This window comes from Scaptodrosophila lebanonensis, unplaced genomic scaffold (assembly GCF_003285725.1).
Source record: "Scaptodrosophila lebanonensis strain 11010-0011.00,11010-0021.00 unplaced genomic scaffold, SlebRS2 tig00000001-arrow-pilon, whole genome shotgun sequence".
Classification (NCBI taxonomy): domain Eukaryota; kingdom Metazoa; phylum Arthropoda; class Insecta; order Diptera; family Drosophilidae; genus Scaptodrosophila; species Scaptodrosophila lebanonensis.
Window position 1 is genome coordinate 25,648,500 of NW_022060529.1, and position 26,890 is coordinate 25,675,389.

The 26,890-nt window shown below is 38.0% G+C and overlaps 1 protein-coding gene across 6 annotated transcripts in view; it reads left to right on the forward strand.

Moving 5' to 3' along the window:
• The first annotated feature begins 2,828 nt into the window (after nt 1-2,828).
• Nucleotides 2,829-26,890, forward strand: part of LOC115634574 (poly(rC)-binding protein 3) — a 53,645-nt gene continuing 29,583 nt past the window's right edge. For 2 of the 6 annotated variants that reach the window (XM_030532401.1, XM_030532398.1), the window contains exon 1: nt 2,831-3,215. The gene's annotated coding sequence lies outside the window, so the exon portion shown is untranslated. Of the gene's footprint in view, nt 3,216-26,890 lie in introns of all 6 variants that reach the window. The other 4 variants (XM_030532402.1, XM_030532399.1, XM_030532404.1 and 1 more) reach the window with 4 other exon arrangements.

The following is a 26,890-nucleotide window of genomic DNA, read 5'->3' on the forward strand; positions in this document are numbered from 1 at the left end:
TTAGTTGAGTCGGAGCAATTAAAAGAGCAATATTCAGAAGGTGCTTGATTTCCAAGAATTCCACCGAATGTCTTGAAACTTAACTTATCTTATCAGTCAGCTTACAAACTACATCAGTTGCTGTGCAGCTATGGCTATACAAAAAAGTGTGAAAATTGTTTTCATTCTGCACAAAACCGATTTCGCTACTAAATTAAAAGAAGTTATGTTGGCGACGTTATCCGTGATAACTGCAACTCTTTTCAACTGCCCCCATCTGGGCAATATTTATACTTGTATAGTGATTTGCTTAGGTACGCTGCAGTCCGTCGTTCGGTTAATTCCACAGCACCAATCTTTAAGAAAGCTTCGCATTAACCCTCTTCAAATGTCCGTTTTGAAGGTCATCAAGTTTTTCTTCCACAAACAAGGTAGGGCGTCGTGTTTCTCGTCGATCGTCTTCTTAATTACACCCTGTATTCTTGATAAGCGTAACGAGAGAAATCGATCTAGATATGTCCGTTCGTTCGTACGTCTGTCCGTCTGTCTGGATGAACTCCTGCATTTCGGAAACAGCTGAGCCTCCATTACCCAAACTTGATATATAGACGCTGCTAGTCCCTAGGCTACACGAGTTTATTTTTTTTTTTTTTTTGATTTTCCCTCCCCTCCCCCCGCTACAGAATTTCGTCAATACTGTCCACATTTCAAAATCAACATATACCACACGGAATCTATATACAGATATCTAGTTTTGTTTCAAATTTCATCTAAATCAGTTGGTTCTAAGAAAAGTTATTAGCGAAACAATTTTACTTCGGTAATACGCCCACATTTCTTCTTCATTATGCTTCTGCTAGAGGCGCATATACCTCAGTGCCGGAAGTTTACGACACGTGTATATGTATTTTCATAGTTGACTCATAGTTGTTGTCTCTACCTGCCGATGCAATGGCTTTCATTTTAATAGTTTGAAATAATTCATCAACTGACCGAAATTAAATGAGCCCTACAGGTTGGCAGTTTGTTTGGATGTTATTCGGCAATAAAGCATTGATATATGAAATAACATATTTAATTTCACTAAACAAAATAATAAATTGCTGGGATCTACAAATATCCATGTGAATAGTATGTTACCATTCTAGCAATCAGCTTTGAAGTTTATTTATAGAAATATTAAAGTTTATACTTATTTAGGCATTATTTATATACTAATGTTTTTCTCACATAAATAGCTTAAACCGTCCGGTTTATTTTCAATCCTTTGTAAAGTTAGAGATGTTAAACGTTCGATGTTTTTGCCTAAACACCGATGATCGCCGATGCATCGCGTTCGTCAAAACATCGGCGGTGTCACAATAATATATATTTTTTAAAACCCTACCTCAACGTTTGAAGTTGCTAGAAGGACTTAATTTTACATTAAATAAGGAGAGTATTACCTTCAAAAACGACAATTTTAAGGAGCAGGACGGTGAATATTTTTTGGAGTGCTTGAAAAGATGGGAGCATTTATTTAATTAAATCCATCATTGTGAAACTACAAACATTTTGCATTGCCCTCGTATGCACTGCCTGGCACTTCTATCATACAGAGTGGAATCTCGCTAAAAGAGCTAGCAAAATGCTTTACAATTCCAATGATTTATACAAAAAGGGGCAATTATTGTCTGAAATTAATCGAAATTAATTAAGTATAACATAACTAATGACGGAGATCATTTAAATTCATAAATAGAACGCGCAGATTCAATAGTAGGATCATAAGAAGCTTCTGGAATAGTTAATGGAGAAGATTTTGCGGATTTGGTTTTATGGTGCACCGAACTGATGGAGTGCTTCATGGGGCACAATTTTTATCTCTATATTTGCGATAATGGGACACAACGGAAAATCAATCGCAAAGTAGGGAGCCACCTAGTTTGGTGCTTGTACTCGTACTTGTGCCGAGAACGCAAAGAAATTCAATTATAATTTCAGTTTATTGCACGTTTTTGTTTGCCACACACAATTTTTAACTTTTTCTATTATTTGTACATAATCAACTTAAATACCTTTGTGCCAAACACTCAGCCGAACAGCACTTAATTTTAAGCTGTTGTTATGGTTGGTAAATGTAATTATATAGTGTAATTATAAAGCAATTAATATTTTTAGCTGCATGTACAAAGGAGGCGCATTATTATGATACTGGTATTCGATATATGTACATACTATATGTATATACAAACTGTTTATGTTCAATGTGTGAAAAAATATACATTTTGTTCATATCAGAGTGATACGAATCCACTTAATTTCAAATAAAAACATACGACAATCATTTCGAATCGAAAATCTTTCATAACTTACATATGTGAAAACATTTTTCTAAAAATGTGAAAATTAAAAATACCTATTTACGTACATATTATGTTGCAAAACCCAGGGCTAAATTTACATTTAACAAAGGAAAATGTAGTTAAATGTAAATACACTTATATATATGTATATGTCTTGACTCTCATTGGAAGTTTAAATTTTAGTACACGCCACTGATCTGCGCGCCCATGTTATCAAGTTGGCAGCTTTTCTGTATCAATTCTACTCAATTGTGTGCGCTCAGTTTTCGCTCAAATATACAATAAATCCACTCAATCTTCGCTCTCGCATTTATTTGCCATGCGCGGTGCTCCAAAAATTGCACATTTCTTTATTTTAGACGCAACGAGAGTAAGCGAGACAACTATACGCGCTAACTGTGGAAGAGCAGCGGCTGAAAAATCGAAGTAATTTAGACGAGACATCAACCGAGCTCAGGCGCATTTCATTTGTAAAAAATTAATGGTGGTGTACGGTTCTACGCATAGCAGCGCGCAACATTGGACAGTGACAAAGAGAAATATATAAAAAATATTGTGTTTTTCAGAATTTAAAGAAAGGCGCGGCAAGTCTTTCGTATAGTGAGAGCATAAAGAAACATATTATAAATAACAAAATAAGCAAATTGTAAAACGCGACGTGGAAAAATTAAACACAAATTTGAATAAGTGCACGAGACGGTGAGAAAGAATAATTTGCATACATGCATATGTACATACATACATAGAAACGTGAAGTGAAGCGTCAACTGCCCCAGCGTGTTTTGCGGCAAATCACACACACACGTACACAAAGACGAGCACATCAATATAGTTTGTTTAATGTTTGCGGCACTTACAACTACAAAAATTTGTCTAAACAACATAAAAAACGTGAGTGAAATACATTTTCTTGGCTTTGGTGCATGGTAAATTTTTAATGAGTTCCAGAAGGCACATTTTTGTTGTTATTTATACGCCCACTGCTGAACAGCACAGCCACCACCACTTGCATGTGTGAATTAGAAATATGTACATAGGTGTGTTTTGCAAAAAGCGTCAGTGGGGGCCGATACTTTATGCCATTGTGTACACATATACAAACCGACAAAGATATGTACATATGTGCATACATATGTATGTATACTTGAACATATGTTTGTACGTACGTACGTACGGTCTGTTGTTTAAAGCCAGTCGCATTGATTAAAAGAAATTAAACATAATCAGGTACTGCTGAAGCTCTCTCTGTTTTCTCTCGCATTCTAAGCCAACTTTGTTGTACAATCTATGTATGTATATGTACGTGTATACTATGTATGTACATTTATACATAAATGCAGACTTATGTGTATGTATAACCGGCAAAAGCCGTCGCGTGTTGCTATGTCTATACATATGTCTGTGTGCTCGAGTCTGTGTTAGCTATACTTGCGTGTTATGTACACAATTATTTTACACACAAATGTGCATACACACATCGTGCATATGTACATAGAAATAACATGTAACGTTAGTTAATTGTGTCTTGCAAAAAGCAGTATTCACGACGGCGGTAACGGCAGCCCCATGCCGCTTCAAATTGATTTTAGTATGGTGGCGGCAATGTCTCCACGGTTGTCGTTGTTTTCTCGTCGTTCAGCATCCAAAATCGTCAGCAGTACAGTGCGGGGTTTGCCGTCGCATTATGTTCTTATTTGCTTCTCACTTTTGCCTTTGCCTTTTGTTTGTGCTTGCTTTCTGCCTGCTTGCCTGCCCGTCTGCTTGGTACTTTTCGTCGGGCATGCTATTTGTTTTTTTGCTTCCTTTTGCCTTGCATTCCGTTTCGTTCGTTTTCAAAGAAAACGCGTCGTTTTTGCGCGAGCTGCTTGGCTGCCTGTTCTCTCTCGCGCAAGTCGCTCTCCACGCTCAATTGTTCAATTGTGACAAGCAGACAGACTGCCCGCTTCAGTGTGTTTGCGGTGGGCCTGTATTTCTGGCCTACAGTGTTGTAAAATGTCCAGTTGGAATTTCTTGTTTGGCTAAAACGTCTGCTCTTGATGTGGGCGTCTTGAGGATTTTGGAAATCCATTTATGTAGTTTATGTATTCTGCAATGTACATACATATATTTAAAATGTTTTCATGCGCCATTTGTTGCTAACTTTGTAGTCATTTCCCAATCCCTTGCAGCCTTAACAAATTGTTAAAGAGATGATAAGCGAATTGTGTGCGCCCACAATGGCTTGGGGTAGTTCTATAAATAGGTAAATGTCATTGGCGTTAGTTTTACTAACCTGCAACCTGTAAAAACTATTCTTCCCAAAGTGAACAGGATTCCATTGTGAATGCTTTAAAGTACCATACAAAAGAATGTGAACTTCATTTACGCTAGTTGACTTAACTCTGCTTTGCAATAAGCCTTCTTGCCGTCTTGTTATCAATCCATCTACATACGTTTTCATTCAAAATTACGATGTTGACAAGCTTGGATAGAATTTCTGAAAGCAAACTGTCTGACGATCTTGAAAAAGCATCACCTCTAAATATAAAAGCATATTTTTCAACCCTAAAACCAAAATTGAGTAAAGCCCACTGCATTGCCTATATATACTTTCATACATATATATCTATATATTTTTGTATTTTTTTCTACATTTATTCAGCCGTAGTACTTAGTTTTGTAAGACTAAATTTCTTTCAACTCCCATAAAGCTCGTAGAATCATTTTCATTTCATTTTATCAAATGTACTAAAACAATTATGATCATGAATTTCGACTAAGATACAATTCACAAGACCTTCTCATTTTACATTGAATTGCTTTAACTAGAGTTAAACAAGCTGTCAGGCTAGAGCCTGCATCAACAGCAGCATAAATAGCCATCATAGTGGCATAACTTCTATTCGCCATTTGACAAACCTGTTATGGACTGAAAATACCTTCTTTTTTATATGCTTTGGTATAATTTTTTTTAGAGCGCCAAACAACTCGCTCATTTACTTCTGTTGTTACTTTAAAAATTGTTTCCAATTGTACTCCCACTCGGTGCCAGTTAAGCTTTCGTGCTTCGCCTACTCATTCACTGGCGGTGCAAATGATTTCCCACTAGCTCAGCTCACAAGTTTCTCTTCTCTCTTTAAAAAAGTTACAATTGCTTTGCTTTATGTTGCATTTTCTCTTTGTGTGCTTTGCTTTTCTGCACATTTTTCGTACTGTGCCTATTTTGCGCTTTTGATGCACTCGATGTCGTCGCTGTCGCTGTCGCCATCGTTTTGGCCTTTCTTTACGCTTCCATTTGTGTTTGTATTGCTTCTGCTATTGTATGAGTATATATGTACACACATATGTGCATTTTCTTTGCCATTTCCATTTACTCGTTCGTTTTGCTGCGTAAAATTTCAACCTGCCAAACAAGCATAGAGGTGGGGGTTCTGTGGGGAGCTTTATGGGCTGTACTTTGCTGCTGCAACGCGTGTGCATTTCTAACTGGTTGGGCGTATTCGTAACATTAAGTCTCTGGCTTGTCTTTAGGCCGTTGACTGTGCGCGCCACAAAGTGCCTTCCATCCTCTCCCTCCCCCTTTCAATTTTATCGCCGTTCCGTTGTGTGTGCTGACCCTGCGCGCCACTTATTGCCAGTTCTTCTTCAGCCCTTGCACATTGCATTTCTTTTGCTTCGAAGCCCCACAGAGGAACCACTCAACCCGTTTTCTCTGGCTTTTGGGTAGAGACTAGGCGTGCAGGTGGCGTGAAGTGGGCGTAGGTTTTGTTGCAACTTCTGCTGCTGCACTTAACCGCCATCCGTCTATTGTTTCTGCTGCTTTTTTCACACTCGACAACCATCAACCGCCATCTGCACCCGCCATTCGTCACCAGCCATATACTTTTAGAAAAGCCACCAACAATTGGGCAATACAAAAACTGCCCCAACACGCGACCCTTGCGACTGCCCCTCCAACCAAGCTGGTGAAATATGCAACGCAAATGTAATCATTATTGATTTTGTGGCGCAAGCAGGCCGCGTTGAGCCGAGCCGGCCACATTAGTATGTTAGATTATCCAGTCAGGACAGCCCGCCTGCTGCCTTCCTCCACCTTAATGCTATGCTGGCTGCTTAAATATGCAAAACGCTGCTGGTTGCCCTTTGCGGCCGGAAAAGCATGACGGCGAGGACGACATCGCTTTCAGGATAACTGCAGGTCTGCCATGTGCTGACTGGACTGCCAGGAATTGGGTGAGGGGCAACGAACAAAGTAGCAGCCGGCACACATTAGAAATTTAACAGGTTAATGTCCAAAGTCGTAAACGAAACCATTTATTTATGGCATTTGCGGAATTTGTGTGCTTTTGGCTTTTGGCAGACCATTCTTATAATGCGCGGAGCCATTTTGGTAATTTATATAAGCTATACATACATGTATGTATGCATGTACATACATATGCGAGTATGTGTGCGTGTTGGCATGAACATGTCGTAAAAATACTTACAAATCTGCAATGCATACGACAGATGACTGAGAGGGTTTCAAAGACTTTGATAATAACCAGGATACTTTACTGGTGAGGACTCGGTGGGGTTATCGGGCAACCATTCTGGACGTAAGTCTTAGGTATGTCTGGATAGCTCTTGGATTGGGGCTGTAAAGTTGTGGGCAGCTGGCAGTATTTTGTGGTATCTGCTTTGAGTTAAAAGTGAATTTAGATTGATAGCCCTTGTTATACCCTGTACCCAAAAGGGTACAAGGGTATATTAGTTTTGTGCGAGTGCACATGGAACACACAGAAGGAGGCTTGGTAGACCCCACAAAGTATATATATTCTTGATCAGCATGACAAGCCGAGTCGATATAGCCATGTCCGTCTGTCCGTCTGTCCGTCTGCCTGTCCGTCTGTCTGTCTGTATGAACGCAAGGATCTCCGAAAGTATAAGAGCTAGAATAACCAAACTTGGTATACAGATTCTCCTGAGACCGAGAAAGGACGAGTTTGTTCATTTTTTCTGATCCACCCCCCCACTCCCCCCCTATTAACGATTTTCTATAACTCCCGTAATTCTTGGAATTTTGAACTAAAATTTGGTAGTCACATTAGGTTAGTAATTATATAACCGTATACCAAGTCTCATTATGATAGAATGATCGGAAAGAAAGTTATAGCCATATAACCAGGCTCAATGCACACATACATACATATGTACAAGTACACAAACACGCATAGACACGATTCTGATGTAATTGTATGTATGCATGTATCGAATATTTTATATTTAATTTAGTTAATTAATTAAATTAATTTAATTACATTAATTAATTAATTGCATTTTAAATTTTTTGTGTGGGGTGGTACAGGGTATTTAAGAGTTGAGCCTGCTCGACTTTAGCATTCCTTTCTTGTTTTAAAAAGGTTAAATGCGTGGGTGAAATACTTAATATCCGATGTTTGCATACCCTGTACGCATGGACAGAAGGAAGTTAGCTCTTCTCCTTCTTTTTTTGCTTCTGCTATGGGCCCACGCAACTCAGTGGCGGAAGTTTCCTTGTCGGGCTAGCTCGACTTTAGCATTCTCTCTTGTTAATACACAGAACAGTTTGTTTTCGAAGGGCGAGTTCTCGTAGTAAATTTAAGCTAGGAAGCTTCGATTTATAGCTTGCTTAGATAATTTCTTACGAAGAAAAGATAAAAAAAAAAATATTTGTTTTTATAAAACTAGAGTAATATCTCATAATTACATGTAAGATAAGCAAATAAGTTACACTGCTAAGAAAAATGTACATAACAAGTCTGGTATACCTAGCTGGTATAGCTCGAAAGTTCCCGATATCCATAGAGACGGACGGTCATGTCTATATCGGACGGGTCTGGCAAGCCTCATTCCGCCTGTTACATACATTTGGCGCTCCGAATTTATAATAAAAATTCACCCCTCGGTACAGAGTATTTAGTTGAGCCCCAGGGTATAGTACGGTATGTTAAGTGAGAGCGTGTGGCGCGTAATTCGAAAACGCTTTATTTTTAAACAACTTTTTGCACATAATCTTAACAATTGTGCAATTGCATTAATATTGGTACCAGTCACATCCAAAGTCAATAATCGCTTACCACCTGCGAGGAATGAATTCCACCAAATTTTCGGCATATTCGATTGGAAGTAACTTCCAAATTATTCGAATTCGACGAAAAGTTGCTGACGAGTTAATAGTCGTTTTCCCTGAAGCTTATGCTTTATAAAAGTCCAAACATTTTTAATTGGAATGGCATCCGGGGACTGTGATGGTCAATCCTCCAGTCGCGGTCAACATTCTCAATTGCCCATGCGGAACGTTTTTAGACGTGTTTTTTCGAGAGCATTGGCTTCTCATTGTGCTTCGCCATTTCACATTATTTGCCCGTAAATATTCCTGGACAGTCGTGTGAGATATATCAAATCAATTTTGCTGCAATTTTTGTTGTCCTTGTCGCAAGGATAAGAAGGGATTCCTTGAGAATACGGACAAAATCAGTTTTTCGTCTTTTTTAAAGCCTTTTTTGTTTTCCCAGGATCTGGAAGATCACAGTCATTTTTGAGCTGCTTCATGAGACATTTTTAGACCTTTCGGGTGATAAAAGAGGAACATAACCTCGGGGCATACATTGCAAAACACGTGTCAGTACTTCAAAATCTCAACATGTGATTCATTTTTTTTATGAAAGCTCCGAAGACAAAATAGTTTTTGAAGTTGGCGTATTCTAATCGCAAACAATATCCTGCACGCTCCTACTTAACATGCTGTATATACATACACCCAGTAGAGGGAAACTTACATGATAAGAATGGTCTCCGCATCTTAAATTCTTTGAAACCTGCGAGAGAACAGCTGCACTGTTCCATGTATGATAGCTATACGGCTAATTACTTGTTACATAGCAACGCAAAGGCATCAGCAGCAAAATTGATTTCTCCATAGATGTCAAAGCCGTTTAACCACTTGGACGGCATAGCTTGGCCATTTTTGGCGTTGCCGTCTTTATTGCCACCGTCACAGGTACAGCGGTTTCGCAGGGTTGCCTTATTTGGCCAAATACTCTGCCGAGCAAAGATTTGCCCCTTTTTACTTGACGAAAAGCCAGATTTTGCAATGTAGCGTATTAAACATATTGCTCAGTTATTTTCGCATCTGTAGTGTGAAAAAAATCACAACACATGCTGCCAATTTATCGACTTTTGCAATTCAATTGCCTTTGCAAGTATGTATGTACACGTATAAATATATTTATAGCAGACAGACACAAAATTTTATTTTTGGCTTAAAAACTGCATTCGACTCTCGAAATGCCAATGTTTTGATTCAGGTCGTCTTATTAGTGCCTGACAAGGCATTCACTTTACCAGCAGTGAAGCGGGCTTGGCCTGCTTATGCAAATGAACTGGCGCGTCGATCTTGTTTTGTGAATTTCTACATTATAAAAACAAATTTGAATATAGAATAGTTTATAATAAAATGACGCGTATTAGTGGAAGATTTCGTCAACTTAACATGTATAAGCCCCGTCTTCTATTTGCTTCCTGAATCTTAATCCGATATGCTTCCCACACATTTAAAATTTTTGACTACCAATAGACATGAATATGCTAGGGAAGCAAAAGTTCAAATTAAATGTAAAATGTTAGTCTCTGAAATGAACAAGGACGCTTCTAACTCGCGATTGTTTCTCTTGTTTATTACAAATGCAATATTTTATGTAGCTTCCATAGGTGCAAAAATATCTTTTACTAGAGTAACTTTTTGTTTATTTATATAACTTTATCAATTTTAGCATTTAGATTGTTTTATCAAATACATCAAAATTATCGTTGAAATCGGATTACTATATCAAATAGTTAGCAGCTGGTGGAACTAAGTTATTTTATACACATATCTCAGTCATTGTTGTGTATAAACATTTTGTTTTCAAATTAATTATCTATAGCCCTGACGCACACAACGCTCTCTATTTGCGAACGTCGAGCGGTTCGCTTCGATTCTGCTCACTTGCCTGTGTGCATTTTCTCATGGGCCCTCTCTTTTAATGAAACGCTCGCCATAGCTGCTCCAGTATTCTGTTCGCATTTCCCCGCCACCGCACCAAGCTTATCTATTTCGTCTGCCACCATCGAAATGCGTAAACAATTTTGACGGTGGGGCTGCTTCCTCTCTTAAAACGCCTGCCTGGTATTTTGGCTTTGATTATTATTGTTATTATACCCTGTACCCAAAAAATAAAGCGTATGCAAGATTATATATTCTTGATCAGTATCTTGCCAGCAGCTGTTCTTGATTCAAAATAATTAGTAGAGTAGACTATAGTGTACTTGGATTATTATTTTTTTTATTGGCGGCCTTTTCTTTTATGGGCACATGATAAATATGTTTTATGTGTACCGGCAAGCAGAAATTTTTAATATACTATAGTTTTTTGTTGCGGTTGCTTTTTATCATTATCTTTGACTCTCCCGTTCGTTTTCTCGCACGAACACAGCATCATAATTTGTGTAATAAAGTTCATTAACTTTTGTGAGGGGGCAACAGCAACAGCAATTTGTCAAAATCTGTTAGTCGTATTTTCGTTAGACATGCGATTTTTTAATTATTCTGTAGCTCAACGTTTTGTTGACCCATATATTTGTACATACCAAGTCGAAATGGGAAATTTTTGTGCCTTTATTTTACCTACTTATGTATGCTAACTCAAAACTATACACAAGTGTTCCGTAAATCGATCCAAGAGTTTACACAACCAATTATGATTCGATTGACACGTATGTATGTATATATGTGTGTCACGATTGCGTATGTGTCCGGTTAGTTAATTTTTTTTAATGCTTTTTTCGTTGTCTTTGATTAGTTGCTATGTCCGCCCCTAAGCTTCTGAACTGGATAACTAGAAAATAGGCTGACTAGCTGTCTAACTTGGCAAGCTCGGCTACCTGTTGTGCCGGTTTAATTTGTTGGTGCTACAAGTTCCGTTTTGATGTCTGTCAAAAATGTACCGGTTCGTTCAATATTGATCTGCATAGAAATAGCTACCACTGGTCATTTCCTTGTATAAATTGCCGTTGCTGGTGTATAATATTCCATTTGCTCTTGCCACATGTACACCTCCTCTTGTATATGCGTAGGTGATTTGTAAACAACTTCCAACTTAATGAACAAAATTCTGAGATTCTTTTTGTGTATTTGAGGAAATTGTATTCCCCGCATGTTTACGGTAGAAGAAGGCACATCTCGCTATTTACACATTTGTACATGCTGATCTGATCTGGCTTTGTTTAAAACATTAATATAGTTTTCGGAGGCGGTTCATTTATATTAGAACAATATTTATATACTTGTGCGAATTTTCATACAAAATTAACTGAAAATTATCTTTAGTGGGCGATGTTTGGTCATAAAAGTGTGTAGCTTATAGAAGAAAGTACGCTGCAGTCGATTTTAGACATTTTTATGAATAGTCTGGCAGTTTATTCGTCTGTTTTAAGGGTAACTCCAATTATAATTCAATTATATATGAATGTCGAGATAGATGAGATGTTTTAAATTTTGAAAATAAGCTATATTGTTTTAGGACATACTGCGTCTAAATTGAAAAATTGGACAACGTCTGTTCGAACAAATTTAATGATATTGGGCAATAAAAAAAAGTGTTATAAATTTATATGAGTAAAATTTATGAGCGAACTATGTATTAACGCCTGTCTTTGGTCTTCTTTTCTTTGCAGGTATGTTCTTACTATGTGCCCATCATAGATTTAACAAGAGAGAACGCTACAGTCGATCAAGCCCGACAGTGTAATACCCTGTACCCAGGTAAACTTCCGCCACTGAGTTATTTCGCTAATAACTTTTCTGCGAATTGACCAAATTGAACAACAGTAGATAAATATGTTTAAATGAAGTGTGCAAAGTTTGGTTTAGTTAGCATTAGAAATGTGGACGCTATTGACGAAATTCTGTAGCAAGGGAAGGGAGGGAAAATTCCAAAAAATAAAATAAACTCGTCCTTTCTCGGACCTAGAAGAATCTGGGTGCCAACTTTGGTTATTCTAGCTTTTATAGTTTCTGAGATCCTTGCGTTTATCCAGACGGACAGATGGACGGACGGACATGTCTAGATCGATTTCTCTCGTCATGCTGATTCAGAATATATATACTTTATGGGGTCGGAGATGCTTCCTTCTGCATGTTACATACTTTGCACAAACCTAATATACCCTTTTTACCCTACAGGGTACAGGGTATAAAAACATGTTAAAGCGAAAATCAATGAAAACAATGGTAACTCAATGGTAACATCTAAGGGTGGGAAAACCCGCTCGAAATAACCGAATTAATTTCAGGCTGCACTGACTGACATGATGCGGGATCAGTCCGCTCCCAATGTTTTAACAAAAGAAATGCACGCGCGAGAAATAAAAGCAAGCAATCCATTTTAACTTTTTGTAGCCGCTAACAATTTCCGTTTACTGCATGAGCTACAAAACTTATATAGCCAAGGAAGTTTTTATTTACGGATCTTAGCCTGCTCCCCACATACATTCATATGTTGTCGACAACAGCATTGGCAATTCAATCACTGCTCATGTAAAAGTTGTGGGCCACGCTACTTAAAACCATATAAATTTCCTTTCTTTGGCAAATAGATATCATAAAACGTTGACAGCTTTAGAAATAAAATTCATCGCTAGTTGCTGTCGGCTTTCTTTTTGGCGAAAAGAAAACGAGCCAAAGCAGAATTGGAAAAACTAGTTTTTTCCTTCTTCTCAATGCTGGCTGCTTCTGCAACAACTGCAGCATTTGGCACCCCGAGCACCCCTAGCAATACTTGAGCAACTTTTCTTAGCTCGCCGCAAAACCGAGACTTGCCTGGCCCCGGCCCCCTTTTTCGCAATATCAAGGCTGCTGTCTAAAACTTTTCCATCATAATCTACTTAACTTTTGCTGCAATCAATTGTCGTTGCAGTAGTAGATACTGCTGTGCCGCTTCATTGCACCCTCTGTGCACCGGACACGCCGTTCTCGTATTGGAGAGATTTCTTTATACAGATATGAGCAAGATACTGGATGCTACGAGTAGATACTTGCTTTCAATTTGGTATTTTTACTTGGCCCGCTTTTCACGCTGCCGGTGCAGCCATCGCAGCGTCCGCTAATAGAAAATATATGTCTGTGGTTGCTGGCACCAGATGTGTGTGGAGTGAGAGGGGGCTCTTATCTGAAGGGGGCAGCTGCTGCCAACCATTTGCATCCATCGCTGCAACGTTTGCATAGATGCACGTACGACGGCCCGTTTGTCACAAAGCGGTCGTCTACAATCGCGTGTCCACATGTAACAAACCTCAACTACAAGTTTTACTACAAGTAAAAGCTATCTAGAGACACTCACACGGGCAGAAATACACATACCGAGTACATACATTTTTCACTTACAATATAGTATCTTATTGAAGAGTAATTGTAACTATGTGCATGCATCTCGCTTGCTTAATCTCTCCTGCTCTCTCTGGCGCTCGCCTCTCTAACCAGCTTGAGAGGGATATAATTGTTTTTGTGTGTATACATACTATACATATGTATATACATACATCTACACGTATATGTGTGTATAGACATTTTTATATTTATTTGCATTATGTACGTTCATTGTCCAAGTTTGGAAGAGCTCAGCTTGGTCATTGGAGAGAATTTGTTGTTGCTAGTGGACCAAACACAATCTACAAAGTGACGATTATATGCATAGGTATTTTAATATAACATACATACATATGCATAGTATACGAGTACTTTTTCGTTTTAAATTGTACTTTTTATAAAATTAAAATCTTCACCTTTTGTTGCTTCTAACTCTTAGCTGCTGATGTAAAATCTTTTCAGTTATTGCACTCTTGGTATTCACAACATGTTCAACATGTTTAAGTAATGTGTTTTTGAGGAAACCACCAAAATATATAATCCTCAAAACAGTTTACATATCATTGTGTTTTATAATAGTATTCCTTGATTTTGGGAAGAACCGTTTAGATGTAAATTGAAACTTCTCAATTTTTCCGAGAATCCAATTTTATACATCTACTTGTACAATATTGTAAAGAATGCAAGAAGAAATAGATATCAGATTAGTTTTTAATCATCCACATTCTTGATTTACTGGCATGAGCACAAAATAACTGAATTCTTTTAGAGTTAGAGAATTTGCTATATGTATACTACTATGTACATTTACACATGTGCGCAAGTATGTATGTGTATGTACATCATATATTATATATCGCTTGCTCAAGTGTCAGTCAGTCTTCGTCCCTTGGTGCGTTCATGTATTGTGTACATATATTGTAACTGATACCTTAGCTTATTCATCACAACGTGCACAAGTTAAGCGGATGCTGTCTGACTAACTTATTTACCTGCATTGCCTACTTACTTAAGCTACAGTATAATTGAATGAACAACAACAATAGCAGGTTCCATATATTTGTATACACAGTTCCACTTAATAGAAACACTTTTGTAACCCATAATCTGATGTTCAATAGAAATCGATGGATCACTCTCAGAACCAACAAATTCTTTCTTCGATTCGATTCATGCACAAAATTTGGAATCTAAATCTTTTTGATGATGCCTCCTCATAATCTAAAATTTTTCGAATCAGTGCACTATACTATGTCAGAATGATTAATGCCACAAGCTCATTTAGTTGAAGGGCTTTGGCAGATAGAGGGATACATACGTAGGTAAAGGGTATTCATATATTCGGCTAGTGCTTAATTTAGAGTTCTACTCATTTATTTATGTAGTAGACCCATGCTGTGAACTGTAACATTTTCTTTGAGTTAGTCCATAGCAGTGAGTAGTAAATCATCGCAGCGTCTGTCCAACTTCCGCTTACTGCGGCATTACTCATACGCCAGGTAGTACAGTGCAGGTTTGGACAAATGCTTTACACCTCGCCGCTACTAAATTATATATGTTTATTGCCAATGTATCCACCTCGCGCAAAGTTCATTGTGCGTTCTATCGCAAATCCAAATGCTTAACTTTTTGCAGTGTTGGTGTCGGCCCAGCCTGCTTGTGTGTGTGCGTGTGCGAGTGCATCGGTGGAAGCGCCGACTGCGTCGACTGCGCCACCAGCAACGGCAACAGCAGAGCGGCAGCAGCTTGCGTGTGCTTTTCATTGTCGTTCCGTTGGCTGCTTTACTTTTCTGTTGATTTCTGTTTTTCTCCTTTTTGCTTATATCAAGCGTTCAATGCCCGCTACGACGTGCGATTGCGATGGCGTTTGCTTTTGTTTTAGTATGTGTTTGTGTTTTTCGCTGTGCAGTGCACTGACTACTTGTATGTAGTTTGGTTTAGTTTCGCTTATTGGAGTTTAAACTCAGCTAGAATGAAATGCTAGAGTTGTGTGGCCCTGACGCTGCTTTAAAGCCCTGTTGGTAACCACTGCAAAATAACATCTACATACATTTGTTGATATGCTCTATCAGTTGGACAAATTTGCACGAGGCTATGCTTTTTATTAGTAGTACTCAGTGTTGTGTTTATTTTGTTATTTGTATTTAATTGAATTTAATATGATAATATTGAACTGCACGTACAAATTTAAGAAAAATATTTGTTATCTAAGAATTGGCCTATAATATTATGTTCTCGTTGCACATAAGGCACTTTTATGCTACACAAATTACTGACCGAATCGATCTGATATAATATCTGTATGTACGATTATGTGTTTGTATATACTATAGTACATATGTATATGCATACGTGTTTTTATTTATGCGCTGTATAATTGCGCGCCCCTTACAGCTCAGAGAAATAGCTTTTGGAGAAGCTTTACTCACAGCAATCTTTAAGTAGATTGCTTATCAATTCGTCCGGTACGAGGCCTATCGCAAAGCAACCTCTATAAACGAAAAGGCTATATATAGGGTTCCCTTTTTGAACGAATATAATGCCTATTCTCTAATACTGCTGTTGCTGCATTTTTGCAGCTTTAATGTTGTTTATTTCAGGTAACAAATAAAAAAAAGAAGCACAGCAAATGAAAAAAGTCATTTCTGTTTTTTATTTTGCGCTATTTTTATTTACTGCTTGTTGCTGTCGCGCTCGCGGTTGGTGTTTTGCTCTAAGCATTTTCTTTTTTTTTTTGCATTGGCTTGCAAACTATTTTTGTTTACTATTTACTTTGTGTCGTTGCTGTTGACGGCGCACTGGTTGGCGATCTGCAGCGTTAAGGGGGGTTAAGGGAGAGGAATGTGCGCGCTTAGTGCGTTGATTTCCCGACCTAGCCGGCGACAATATTTGTTGAGCACTCGTCGACAAATGCGCGGCGGCGCAAAACAGAAGACAAAGGCCAATGGGAAGGCAGCCAGACCGTCAGTTTTTTTTTTACCCAACTGCCTGTCCGATTGCTAGTCGTAGTGGCTTAGGCATTTTGTGGCTCTGTACAGTGGCGCAAAACTGCTTTGCCCCTGTCTTTTTCACGCTATATGAGTGGCACACACAAAAACTTAAAGCCAGGATCCACTGTTCTTGCCACTGCCGTCATCATCATCAACATCATCATCGCCATCGTGCGCTGCCTAGCAATGAGTTGCATGCCACTACAAAAGTTCCTAGACCACTCTAAATACAACAAAAAAAAAAAAAAACATCATATGCGCCGTCGCGAATGCAGCAGACCTCGCTGCCAGCGTCGACTGTTGACACGTTGTCGTTTCCACTGCCTGCGCCGCCATTACGCCTTGTATGGCTTTCATTGGCGGCAGATTATTAATATTGCAAATGTGTGCGAGGTTGCGCTGCTCTGCTCCTGCTCGCCTATAAATATGTTTTTGTTAGGCCTAGGCGTTTGTTTTTTCGGGTTCTCTTTTGAGAATTTTTTCCGTTCCGACTCCTTTAAATATTTGCAAAAACGACAACGCGGCCTTAGCACTGAGAGAAAAAATGCTCAGAACGGATACTTTAAACAATCTTGCACTGATAAATAAATGTAAAATTACTGTGAAAAAGTTACAAAATATAGGAGCATATTAAACCTGTTTGGAGTACCTGTGTGTTATTTAACATGAACTTAACAATGATGTAGTATTATCTACGTATGCACATTGTACATTTATCTTTAACTTAGGGGACATTTACACGATATTATTTCAAAAGCTTTTTCAGGGTTGTTTTTTTTTCACAATTTTGACATCCTAATAATCCGGTTACATGTCGTACCATTTGTATTGTGTTCAATTGATTAATGTGAAACTTATTTATTTATTTCCAATGAAAAGGTGTTTGTATTTATAATACACAAGTATGATTACTTATTATTAATCAAATTTGATGAAACTGTTCCATTCAACTTTACCCTCCTGTGGTGCGGTTCTACTTAAACCCCTGTTGTAAATAGTCCCTTAGATTGTTGCGGTAAATTAACGTAAGGTAGTATACCTTATTAACAATCGCACAAATATCAATTTGGAAGCTAAATCAGAAAAATGGCTACTATTAAGATTGATTTTAAATTATTATTATATAAAATATATTATCTGCGTCTTTTAAATAAACCATCGGCTAAATGTTTCATGCTATAGCATGGTGTTATACTTAGGTGTTACAAAAACACAAACTCGTATTTTCTCGGACTTAGGAGAATCTGGATACCAAGTTTGCTTATTCTTGCTCTTGTACTTGCTGAGATCCTTGCGTTCATACAGACGGACATGGCTATATCGATTCGGCTTGTCATCCTGATCAATAATATATATTTTGTCGGGTCTGCCACGCCTCCTTCTGTATGTTACATACATTCGCACAAAACTAGCATAGCCTTTTACCCTTACTTGCCGTATGTTTCATCATGATAGGTCAATTCTGAAGAAAGTTATAGCCATAAATAAAATCGCTGCTCATGCTCTGCTTGCAGCGCAGCCCACAGCGCTGTCCGCAGCTGTTGTTATTGTTGCTGCTTTGGTTCAACTTTGTGCTACATACATACATATACGAATATAAATGTAAAACTATAAATAAACATGTCTTCTATGTATGTATTAAATACATTTTCTTAATTAATTTAATAAATTAATTTAATTTTTTTACTAATTTATATTTTTTTAAATAATTTTTTTTAATTTTAAATATACATACTTGTATATATATATTTTTTAATTTTTCTTTTTTGTGGAGAGTACAGGCTATTTTACTGTGGGGCTTGCTAGACTGTAGCGTTCTATCTTGTTTATAATAAACTAATATTAAACAGGAACACTTCATACAACATCTAGTCACAAAGTTATTCCATTTTAGATTAATGTTACCGATACTGCATTTTTGCACTAATGTTGGGCGCCTTTTCTCTGAGTGGAGCAAGCAGCATCAGTGAGCAAGCCAGCCACCCAACCAGTGAGTGCGCCGTAGGGAATGGCATGTTTGCCTACAACATCATTATCAAACTTCATTATCATGTTGAAGCCTCCGCACATTGCACATTTTCATTGCGGCGCTGCATTTTCTGGGCTCTTGACGTTGGCGTCGCTGCTTGGCATGCGCTTTGTCTGTTGACTCCACTTGTGTATATTGCCAGCCATATCGTATGCTGGCTGGCCGACTGCTTATGTACATATATACAAACATGTACGTACCAACACATATTTGTATGTGAAGGTATACGTATCTGTACATATATACATATATATTATATATGCCGGCCGTCTGCGCTCAGTCGACTTCAGACTTGTGTATAGCAATTGAATATTTGCAAGAGATTTCCGTTCATTAAACCCGACAGCGAAAAGCAACAGCAGTAGTAGAGACAGAAAAAGAGCCGTTGGACGAGGCAACTCTGGAGTACTTGCTGTAAGAGCAGACCGAGAGACAAGACGGGTCGGCCGGCGTCTCGCAGCAGACCGTCTTTGGATTTAGCTGGCAATGGGTCTCGCTGGTTCGGTCCCTGCTCTGTTCCGATGGCTGCCTGTAGGCCATTTGCTGTTGATTTGTACGTACTTTGCGTTTAATTTTATTTTATTTGCCTGTGATTTTCGCGGCAGCGCAAGGCTATAATTAAATTCTTCTATAAAATAGGCAGCATCTTTTTTAGTGTCTATTAAAGAAATTTAATGAAAGTTGGGGTTAAGGGTGCTTTTAGTTCAGCACTCAAATGACTTCGAGAACTGCTGCTTCAACCAGCTTTAAAAGTTGTTTGATAATTGCTGAACTAAGACGATATTTTATATAGTTTTAAAAATCCGCTAAATAATCGGTTAATCATCTCTGGTAAAAAATTTACATGTCTATATATGAACCTATGTTATAACCAGTACCGAAGTACAAGTATACCCTAGCTTAGATATGTTGCATTCAACAACTTGGAAGATTGTATACCATTTAGTTCAATGCGAATGTATGTAACACACAGAAGCATGAGTAGCAAACTCAGATATATCAAATATTCTTAATCAGTATCACAAGACGCGTCTATATAGCCATTTTTGTCTGCCCGTCTGTATGATCGCAGGAACCCAAGGAAATGCAAGAGCTACAATAACCAAACTTGGAATTAAGTTTCTATTAGTCAAATCAAGTTTTAATTTTCATGTGGGCATGGGTGTCGGGTATAAAATTCATAATTTGCTAATTAATTAATTTATTATTTGTAATTCTTTTAATTTTAATTTAATCATTTAGTCATTTTTTAAACAATAAAATAAAACAGTGTGTAAAGCTCGGGCGATCTAACGTTACCCTCGTTACTGTGTGACAACAGTAGGGTGGGGCTATATCAGTGGAAATAATACTTTTGAAGACTTTCCAAGTTTTGTTTGGATTTTTGTTCTGTATTTGGTTAGAGGCATAGTGCGAGCAAGTTGCAGGCGGCACTGCTCATAGAACTGAGAGTAACCTAGTCCGCATCACCTGAACCTGAAAACATGTTTTCCCGGCAATTTAAAGACGATAACGACAGTAATGCTGGTTGGTGATTGTGCCAAGGAATAGTTGCAGCTTTCTGATGGTAGCGGGAGCTGCAAACAAGTTGCTCGCCCTTCCTCTCTGCGGCCGTGCTCCTGTCTTTTGTTATTCATCGACGTTGTAGTCTTCGTCGTTATTCATAGAACATGTTTTCTGTACTAGTAGCGGCCTGTTTTGCTGCTTTCCTTTTGTGTGTATGTGTGTAAGTGTGTGTGTGTGTGTGTGTGTGTGTGTGTGTGTGTGTAGTGTTGTTGCCGTTTTTTCTTTCATGCATTGATGCATTTGTCTTGCTAACAGCACCAGCAAGACGAGTTGCAAAAGGGGTCGAGGGTGGGTTGGGGCGTCTAGTGTCGAGTGTGTTAGCCTGCATTGCTCTGAGCTGGTTTTGCATGGCCACATCGTTCCCTGACGTCGTTGTTAATACTATAAAAACAAGAAATATTGTGTAAGAGAATCAACTTCATTATGTTTTTGATGTTTAAGTAATTTTCTTTAATAAAAAACATAAATCAGTATATGTCTTTATGTGGACTTTAATTTCACAATAAATTTTTAATTAACATAAAACTTTGGTGCGGTAATTCATCTTCATAACAATTCGAGACATAATATATTTTAAACAATATAGAATGCAACAGTCGAGCAAGCCCGATAGTATAATATCCTGCACCCAAAAAAACTTCAACTGCTATGGCGAAGAACAAACTAAATTGTTTTGTTAATAACTTTTCTCAGAATTTACAAATTTGGATGGAATTTGAAACAAACGTGGAGAATTTTATAATATTTACGTGTGCAAAGTTTAGTTTGTGTAGAAAAGTAGTTTGTTGGAAAATTATAGAAAGTCGAAATACCCAGAGTAGACTCTCGAGTCTACATACCAAATTTGATCAATGTGGACTCAGCCCTTTCGAATTCCAGGTGTTTATAACGGACGGACTTGCCTAGATAGATTTTACCTCGTCGTGCTGGTTAAGAATATACTTAGAAATAAGAAAAATCTGACATCCGTTTACGAGATATTCCCATTTGAGGATGATATTTGCCTCAACAAACGGTGGATTTACTGCCAATATGCTCCAATTCTGAGCAAATCTGGCATTCACTTCCACTTCAGATGCATCGCATTTAATATTTTTGCAACGCGATTGCGACTGATGCCTCACTGTGCTTCGTCCCATGTACTTATATTATTGTGTACCATTGTGCTGTTTTTGCTAGTGAAGCAGCATAAGTTCCACCCGTTGTTGTTGTTGCAAAAGGTGAAGCACGGCCACATTGAAAGCGTTGATGGCACAAAGAGCTTTACTATTAGGAATGTCTGGAGTTTTTCTTTGAGATTTTCTCTCTTCTGCGGTCAAAAGTAGCTCACATATACATACACAAAAGTGTATATTCCGTTAACTGTCTCTTTGCAGAAATGTGCATTTGTGTGCTGTACGAAGTTGCTTCCATACCAGAAGCGACCAAAAACGCTTTACCGCCACCACACCACCCGGTCAACTTCCTATCTGCAGTGCAACCGAGTGGTTTTGCGATTAGGTATTATGCATTTCAGTTTTTGTGCTATACCCATATTTCAGCAACTGAACAGCAAGAGTACCAGCATTGCTACCACTTTGCTGCAATTATTTCGAAACTAATTGTTGGAAAAAGAAAAATTTCATAATTTCTGCGCACACACTGTTGGCTGCCTGGATAATATTAAATGAGTTAACAGACGTTGCAAAGTTTTCTGTATCCCGTGACCAACAAAATTCAAAAAGCAACTTTTTGTCGTATTTGGGTTTTTAATGGATATTTATTTTTTCTTTTTGAAAAATCGAGTCGAGAAATCGTGTACAGACCCAATTCAAATGTGTCAAGCTAACTTTTGTTTCGATTAGTTGTGCTCCTCAATTAATAATTATGTTCTGCCTGTTCGCTTGTAATTGTGTAAATGCTCTCGGCGAAGACAGAAATGGAACAAACCAATTTACTTTTGATGTTATACATGATTCTTCACCGTCTATTGGTGGTTCTGTATTCCCACTTTCTTGCACATTGAAAACCCGTCAAACTGAAATCTAGCTTACGTTTTTTGTTTGCCGATTGCAGCCTAAGGCATTCGACATGTGCTCAAAACTGTTGGCAAACATCTCCGGTTTTCCAAGCCTTCGAACAAAAGCATTTCAAGCATTTCTTCTGCGAAAAGTAAAGCGTGTCTGCTCAAGTCTCATCAACTAAGCAAAGTTTTAAGTGGGAAGCAATAAAAGCACGCCCATTCAAAAGAACCCGTCGAGTCCCAACCCAAAAAAGGCTTCTCGGTCGATGAACAAAACAAAAAAAAATGTTAAAGCCCACAATGGCAACCGTGCAGGTTTTCATTACTTTTTTAGCAAGGTTGTTTGCCTAAAGCAGTGCTTTATTAAAGCCTAATTTCTTATTTATGTTGCCATTTGGGTAGCCCTAAATCGGCGACCCTAACCAGCTTAACCAACCTAACCTAACCAGTCAAAGAGCGTTCCATAGTCGTTTTAATTAAATTTTTACAAATGTATTTGTCTCTGCGAACGGAAAATAAAAAAACTGAAGTGCAGAACAGGGTGAAAAGAGAAAATTTCTAATTTTATTCTCAACATTTCTTATTTTTATGATGCCCATGACTCTTCTGATTATTATGGTATTTTGTATTTTTTAATTGAAATTCTTTCGAGCTCGCTCTCTTACTCGCCTGTGTCAGTGGCCCCACAAAGCCATAATTATGTATTGTCTGACAGAACCCGCTGAATCCAATAAGTAATATGACTTGCCGCTTTTGTTTTCTCTCTGCTAAATATCGCACACATGTATGTTTTCATAAACACACAAAAGCACACACATACACACACACGCGGGTCGAAAAATTTTATGTACTTGCCTGCCACATTTTACGTAAGCCTCAAAATGGCAAAGTAAGTTAAGCGCCCGCTTTTAAACTTTATGGTCTAAGCAAATGACGCGCGAAACATTCGTCCTTTTGCCCATAACAGCTGCTGCCGCGTCCCCTTGCCTGTCCGACTGCTCAATAAGCGGATATTTCTGGCGCTTTATTGAATTAAAAATTGAAACTGCTGCCAGCAGGCACTTGAAGCTCACTCCGCTACTGCTTTTTGCACGCACATTAAATTAATAAATTAAAATGAAAAGCACTTTGTTTTAGCACTCGCTGCCTCCCTCCTGCTCCTTCCTTCTCACTCTCTTTTCTAGTCAAACAAAAAAATCTAATTATTCGTTTAAGGATGTCGTTTACTTTACTCATGAACATTTTGAAATTAGCTGCCGAGCGCAAGAAACAAAATATGGATTTTGGTGGCCTTTATTGTGAATGCTATGAAATTTTTACAGGATGCTCGAATCGATAACGATAGGAACATATTCAGGTTATATGAAAGCTAATACTAATGTCGAGCGGGCCTTACCCTAAAAAAATAAATCAAATATTTATATATACTATACTTTCCGAGTTCTTTGTGTTCGTCCACTCATTCGGATCAAGAATACATATAGTGTGTGTGGTCAGGCTTCACATTCACAAAGGACTTGTATACCCTTTTATCCTTTTGGTAGAGGGTGTAAATATTATTAGAGTGATAAACGATATTTTTTAACAGAATTATTTATGTGTAAATAAGATTAAAAAGTACGTGAATATTTTAAATATTATTACATACTGAACATTATATTTTTAATATTCGTATTAAAAAGCCCTATTAGCCCTATTAGTTCCGAACTATTAATATTTTTCATATCTTATAAATTTTCTTTATACTTTTTATACCCTGTACCAGTAGGGTAAAAAGGGTATATTAGGTTTGTGCAAAGTATGTAACATGCAGAAGGAAGAATTTCCGACCCCATAAAGTATATATATTCTGAATCAGCATGACTAGAGAAATCGATCTAGACATGTCCGTCCGTCCGTCTGTCCGTCTGGATGAACGCAAGGATCTCAGAAACTATAAAAGCTAGAATAACCAAAGTTGGTATCCAGATTCTCCCAGGTCCGAGAAAGGTCGAGTTTATTATATATTTTTTTAATTTTCCCCCTTCCCCCGCTACAGAATTTCAGTCAGTAGCACCCACATTTCAAATGCTACCTAAACCAAACTTTGCACACATAATTTATATATAATTATCTACTGTTGTTTAATTCATTTTTGTCAATTCTAAGGAAAGTTATTAGCGAAACAAATTCTCGCCAGTACAACCCCTCCAAACTGCAGCAACAAGTTCGCTCTTCTTCTTCTTTTTGCTGCTATGGGCGCATATAACTCAGTGACGGAAGTTTACCTGGGTACAGGGTATTACACTGTCGGGCTTGCTCGACTGTAGCGTTCTCTCTTGTTTATATTATTGCTGAAATTATATATAAATTTTACCAAACTGAATGGCAATACATTCCTCTAGGTTTAATTGCTAGAGTAAAACAAGATAGAACGCTACAGTCGAGCAAGCCCGACAGTAAAATAGCCTGTACTCTCCACAAAAAAGAAAAATTAAAAAAAAAAAAAAATTAAAAAAAAAATTAAAAAAAAAATTAAAAAAAAATTAAATTATTAAAAAAAATGAATGAATGAATTAATTAATTAAATTAAATGAGAATACATGTTTATGTTCAGTTTTAACAGCATACATTTACATCACGTACCTATGCGTGTTTATATGCGTGTATGTATGCAGCACAAAGTTGAACCAAAGCAGCAACAACAACAACAGCTGCGGGCAGCGCTGCCGACAGAGGCAGCGCATGAGCAGCGATTTTACTTATGGCTATAACTTTCTTCAGAATTGACCTATCATGATGAAATTTGGCATACGGACACATTAGTACTAACTGGATGTACCTACCAAAATTTATTTCAAAATTCCGAGAATTACGGAAGTTATAAGAAAAAACACGAATTGCGGGGGAGTGGGGGGGTGCATCGAAAAAAAACTCAAACTCGTACTTTCTCGGTCTTAGGAGAATATGGAAACCAAGTTTGGTTATTCTAGCTCTTATACTTTCTGAGATCCTTGCGTTCATACGGACAGACAGACGGACAGACGGACAGACGGACGGACGGACAAGGCTATATCGACTCGGCTTCTCATCCTGATCAATAATATATATACTTTGTGGGGTCTGCCACGCCTCCTTCTGTGTGTTACATACATGCGCACAAAACTAGTATAGCCTTTCACCCTTTGGGTACAGGCTATAATTACAATATTACAAGTATGTAATGGAAATAAGTGTTTTTTCCATTGTGTGCGTCACTTTGTCCTAAAGTTGCCTCGGGTATCCCCGTCTCCTTGTAGCCATCAGATTGAACCCTAATAGATTTTGTATTTTGATTGATTGCCTCGCGTATTCAATTGTATCGGTGCCCCGACCCCATCCCGATCCCAGCACATTCGCATCTGCTTGGCTTATGAAGCGTGTGATTGCTTTACTTACAGCTGCTTATAACTGCCTCATCGCACCAGTTACAGAGACTACAGAGACAGGGCTTCCCAATAGGATTTAACTGCATTATTAGTTAAATCTGCGGCATAAATTTCAATATCGACGCAGACTCTGTCTGTTACGCCAGTGAGTGTCACTCAGATGGCAACCTAAATGAATTTTAATGCCCTTTAAAGCGACTTTCATATTCGAATTGCTGCTTGCTGCCTCTTCTCTACCCGACCATGAGAAACCATAGAACTGCAGATGTTGCTAGTGCTGTAATGCCGGCAGATTCTTATTGGCGCTCACTGTTGCATAAAAGCTGAGCTAGAATGCAAAGTCATTGTGTGCTCGGCTTTGTTGTATGTGCGCTAGATGTGCGATGTAAACAAATACGCCAAAGCCTACAAATAGTTGCTTGTTTGCCTTTCGCCAGCGCCGTTTGTCCGAAAATGCAGGTTTTTGGTGCATCGTTTGTAGGTATTATCCGAGAGGCGTCATTGTCGGCACCACTATCCTCCAATGCGCAATGCAACTTCCCGGGGTTGTCTTTCGAAGACATGTGGATATAGGTTAGTACAAACGTACACATATGTAACACAAGCCAAGTATGGTATGATGACCGCAGGGAACTCGGAAAATACGAGATCTATTATAAAGAAACTTTGTATTTGTAGCCTAACCCCTAAAAGGCTAGTTTTTTTCATCTAATTGAATTCGATTCTGATGTAAATGTATGCTGTTGAAACTGTACATGAACATGTCTTTAATTTAATTAATATACTTTTTTTAATTATTTAAAAAATGTTATTTCCATTTTTTCCTTTTTTGTGGGAGGTACAGGATATTTAAGAGTTGAGCCCACTCGACTCTAGCATTCCTTTCTTGTTGTTGTTAGGTAGGTACCTTGTTGTTGTTAATCACAGATAAAAGATAGATATAGATCCTTTTTATTGGTTTTTTAAAATTGGTTTTATTTAATATATTTAAATGATTTTGGTAAGCAAAGAGAGTTTTATACGTACATATGGTACATATAGCACAGCTTTGAAGTTTGGGTTATTTTTCCACCACCGACTTAGCCAACAACTGCAACAGACCCACAGTAGTACTTATCTATATTTACAGGAAGAGCAGAAGAGACACTGCAAAACTTACTTCAAAGCG